The sequence below is a fragment of the Carlito syrichta genome, unplaced genomic scaffold (assembly GCF_000164805.1).
Source record: "Carlito syrichta isolate Samal-C Ts95f unplaced genomic scaffold, Tarsius_syrichta-2.0.1 Scaffold120796, whole genome shotgun sequence".
NCBI classification, from domain to species: Eukaryota; Metazoa; Chordata; class Mammalia; order Primates; family Tarsiidae; genus Carlito; species Carlito syrichta.
Window position 1 is genome coordinate 105,224 of NW_007064892.1, and position 4,722 is coordinate 109,945.

The 4,722-nt window shown below is 45.6% G+C and overlaps 1 protein-coding gene across 1 annotated transcript in view; it reads right to left on the bottom strand.

Annotated features, from left to right (window-relative positions):
* LOC103249559 (PC4 and SFRS1-interacting protein) overlaps window positions 1-4,722 on the bottom strand; it is a 48,632-nt gene that overhangs the window by 17,926 nt on the left and 25,984 nt on the right. The gene's annotated exons all lie outside the window — the stretch shown is intronic.

Genomic DNA, 4,722 nt, shown 5'->3' on the forward strand with positions numbered 1-4,722 from the left:
CCGAGCCCGGCAGGTCGAGGCTGCGGTGGCCGGGAGCGGACACTGCACTCCAGTCTGGGTGACAGTGAGACTCCAACTCAAAAACAAACAAACAAAAAAAATTCTCAACCTAAGAAAAGTCATTAGTAAATATGAGTACTCGACTCAATATGGGGCACAAAGTATAATGCAGTTACGCTATAAGAATGCATAATTGCTATTTCTAATTCCATGACTTTGTTAATATAGGCACATTTTATTTCCAAACTAAGACTGGTATCTCATGTTCTCCCCTAGGTGTTTTTCTTATTTTTCATAAAGAGGAACTTGCTAAAATAGAGTAAGGAATCCTAATGACCACTTGCAAACTATAATGCCCTTTGATAATTTCTGGTACGACTCTCCTTGAGAAGACAACAGCCTCAAGTGAGAATCAGTATTATTAACTTAAGCATGAGAATGGAACCAAGGTTCCATTAGAAAGCAAATTGGAAATTAGAAAGGAAATGCAAGCATGAGGCAGTAGTTAGTACTGATCTCATTGCAGAGGGAGGAAAGAAATGGAAAGAGAAGCCAAAGACCAGGCGGCCCACTGAGAGCTGCTTCCCCACACACCGGCTATCTGAATTCAGCAGTAACTGTGTCAATGGAGATAAAGTAAGCAAGCATTTAACAACAGGCCCAATCCAATCACATCGATTAAAAAAACTTTAACAGGCCGGGCTCGGTGGCTCAGCCTATAATCCCGCGCCTTTGGGAGGCTGAGGTGAGTGGATTGCCTGAGTCCGCGGGTTCGATATCCGCCTGGGCAGCAAGACCTCATCTCTACAATAAATCAAAAAATCAGCCGGGCGTGGTAGCGCATGCCTGTAATTCTGGCTACTCAGAAGGCTGAGGCGGAAGGATTGCCGGAGCCCAGCAGGTCGAGGCTGCGGTGGCCGGAAGCGGCCACTGCACTCCAGTCTGGGTAACGGAGTGAGACTCCAACTCAAAAAAAAAAAAAAAACTTTAACAGTTGCCATGCAGTCAGCGATCTGATTTGTAAAAATTATTCACACATCGACTACCAATGACCAATAATGATCAATAAACTAGTACTAATAAATTGATACTTTCTAGAAAAGTATAATTATGAATGAATATTGGTATAAAGAATGAAAATCTCTAACTCAGCAATTTACTTCTAAGAATTCATCTATTTTTATTAGTTTCTAAAATATTTTATTGTCTTTATAATTGGAACATAATAATGCATACTCAAAGTATTATTAAAATTCATCAAAGGTAACCCTTGAATTGCTCTCAGGTACACTTTAAAAATCCCTCCCTAAAGATCAGCTTAGGTTTTATTTCTAGAATTAAGAACTTACAGACCCACCATCCCTGTCCCAATCCTTACTCTGTAACTCTGGGTCAGGGAACCAGGTACCCGTTTTTATAAAGTACTCCAGGTACCAAAGGTTAAGGACCCAAGACTTTATGGGAGGAGCTCTCTTCCCATTGAAGAGTTAAGAGGACAGTAGTTTTGTAAAATTCAGCTAGAGCTGATTATCCCTACAGTGCAAAATACTCTCCTCACTTGCACTTTCTGCCACTGGAAATAAAAATCAAGACATCAAGTAAGAATTACAGGTAGAGCTGGGCTCGGTGGCTCAGTCTGTAATCCCGCACCTTTGGGAGGCTGAGATGAGTGGATTGCCTGAGCCCGCGGGTTCGAGACCCGCCTGGGCAACTTGGTGAAACCTCATCTCTACAATAAATATTTTTAAAAAAAGAAAAAATTAGCCGGGCGTGGTAGCGCGTGCCTGTAGTTCCAGCTACTCGGAAGGCTGAGGCGGAAGGATCGCCGGAGCCCAGCAGGTCGAGGCTGTGGTGGCCGCTCCGGCCACTGCACTCCAGTCTGAGCGACAGAGTGAGACTCCGACTCAAAAAAAAAAAAAGAAATATTTTGTCTAGAGAGAGGGCAAATTAAGTGATGTGAAATACATACACAATTAAGTATCTTAAATGCAAACAATCCAAACTGACTACAGATTTCCCTCCTCCCGATTTTGCTGGATCAGAGACCCCGAACCCCGGCTTTCATTTCCTGTTTGCTGCCTGGCTCTTCAGCTCCCCCACCCTCCAGGAACTGAGCTTACTTAAAGTCACCCCCCCACAAACCTCACGGGACCTCCAAATGCATCCCCAAGCCCTGAGCATTCTGTTTTGCTGTATCTGTCCCACACCCCTCAAGTGAGGACAACTATCCGGCTCTACCTCATTCCCAACTGCTTGGCCCTGCTGAAAAACAGCGGTACAAAACATGCGCACATTTAACGTAATCTTAGTTGAGACTGCAAAGCCTTTCTTTTTGTTTGTTTGTGTTTTGAGTTGGAGTCTGTCGCCCAGGCTGGAGTGCAGTGGCACGCTCACAGCCTCAACACGCTGGGCTCAGGCGATCCTTCCACCTCAGCCTTCCAAGTAGCTGGAACTACAGGTATGCGCCACCATGCCCGGCTAATTTTTTGATTTATTGTAGAGATGAGGTCTCTCCTGCCCGGGCGGGACTCAAACCCACGGGCCCAGGCAATCCACTCACCTCAGCCTCCCAAGGCGCGGGATTACAGGCTGAGCCACCGAGCTCAGCTTCAAAGCCATTTCTTAATCCTTTATCCCTGTCTGGTCAGGCCCTCTTCTCCCATCAACAGGTGGATAAATGTTCAATCCATTCTTCCTGCCTCCTACTATACCTGAAGTCTTGATCTGCATTACGTAGGGGAGAAGGGAGACTGAGACCAGCAGAAAGGAATTCCCTTCATTTTCAAGTCTCCCGAGAAATTTGTATAGTTTTCTCCACCTTTCCATTCAATGTTCAGAGGTTGAAACGACCATCTGCTCCTTCCGGTTCATTCAGTTTCTTTCAGTGGGCCCCCTTCCACCCCATCCAGCATCTACTTGCATCAAGTAATTCATACTGATTCTTTCTACATCTTTGATGTTTCTTAGTTTTGCCAAATGCATCAAGTCATCTATTGTTTCATTTTTCTTTAAACACATTCCTTAACCATGACAATCCCTGTTTAGTTGCTGCATTCTTCTTCCCTCCAAGCACTTCAAAAGAACCAAGTAACTTTACTTGTAAATACTCAGTTCTCCAACCCACTTAACCGAGGTTCTGTCTTACCACTCAACTAAATGGAGCTCACCTTAAAATATCCTGGAGAAGCCTATTTGGAAAACATCTTACCGAACCCTCTCTGTTCAGGACACTACTGACCACTTCCTCATTCTTAAAATCCTCTCTCCCTTTGTTTAGCTTGATATCCTTAGATTTTTTGACAGTTTATTCTCAGACATAATCTTGCAAGGCAACCTTCCTCTCTCTCCATTATATTCCTTCTGGATTCTGGTTTTTCTGCATTCCTCTCAAGAAACATTCTCCTTTGACCTCGTCTCCTATCTGCTGTCTATTATCTATTATCCCGTCTTTATACCAGAGACTGCATCTTTAACTTTTCTTTTCCCTCTGAGAGGCCAGAATAACGTGTCTTTTCTTCCCTTCCCACAAGCACTTCTCTTGCCACTCCCTCATACCTCTGGTCCCAAATCACACTCCTGCACTCTCAAAATCACGTCTCGGCATCCCAGCCAACACCCTGGAGGCATCCTAGACTCTGCCCCCTCCCTTTACTTCCAATAGACCTCCTCAAGGGTCTCTCATCTGCACCTTTTAAAGAATCCAGGGTACCGTCCTTGTCCTTCCACTGTCATGGCAACTCCTTTGAAAAGGCATTCATACCTGAGTTGGCGGCCAAGTCCTAATTCCCCATTTTGACCCTCTTGCTTTACATATTTTTTTGGCTCAGTAAAAACATAAGATCGATGAGAACAGAGATCTTGTCTTCCTTACTTACTGCTCAATTCCATGCCTGAGCCAGTAAACTCAGGACTAAAATTCTGAGTGAGTTTTACAGTGAACTGCTCTAGCTGTCCCAATCCAATCCCTATCATTCACACTGATTTCAAAAAGCAGGCACTGAGCCAGGCCCATTGGCTTATGCCTGTGATCCCAGCACTCTGGGAGGCTGAGGGAAGAGGACTACCTGAACACAAGAGTCCGAGACTAGTCTGGGCAACACAGAGAGATCTTGTCTCTACAAAAAAAACTTAAACATTAGCAGGACATGGTGGCACACACCTGTAGTCCCAGCTACTTGGAAGGCTGAGGTGGAAAGATCACCTGAACCCAGTAGGTCGAGGCTGCAGTGCTCATGATCATGCCACCACACACCACACTCCAGTCTGGGTAACAGAGACTCAACTCAAAAAAAAAAAAAAGGCATTGAGCCCGGCATGGTGACTCACACCTGTAATCCCAGGTACTTTGGAGGCTGAGGTGGGAGAACTGCTTAAGGCCAGGAGATTGAGACCAGCCTGGGCAACACAGTGAGAACTCATTTCTAAACAAACATCTCTTTCAAGTTGGTCAGGTGTGACAGTGTGCACCTGTAGTCACTGCTGCTTGGGAGGCTGGAGAGCAGGAGTTCAAGGCTGCAGCGAGCTACAGTGACATCCCTGCACTCCAGCCTGGGAGATGGAATGCGCTCTCTTTAAAACTTAAAAACAGCCAGGCTCGGTGGCTCAGCCTGTAATCCCGCGCCTTGGGAGGCTGAGGTGAGTGGACTGCCTGAGTCCACGGGATCGAGACCCGCCTGGGCAACTTGGCGAGACCTCATCTCTACAATAAGTCAAAAATCAGCC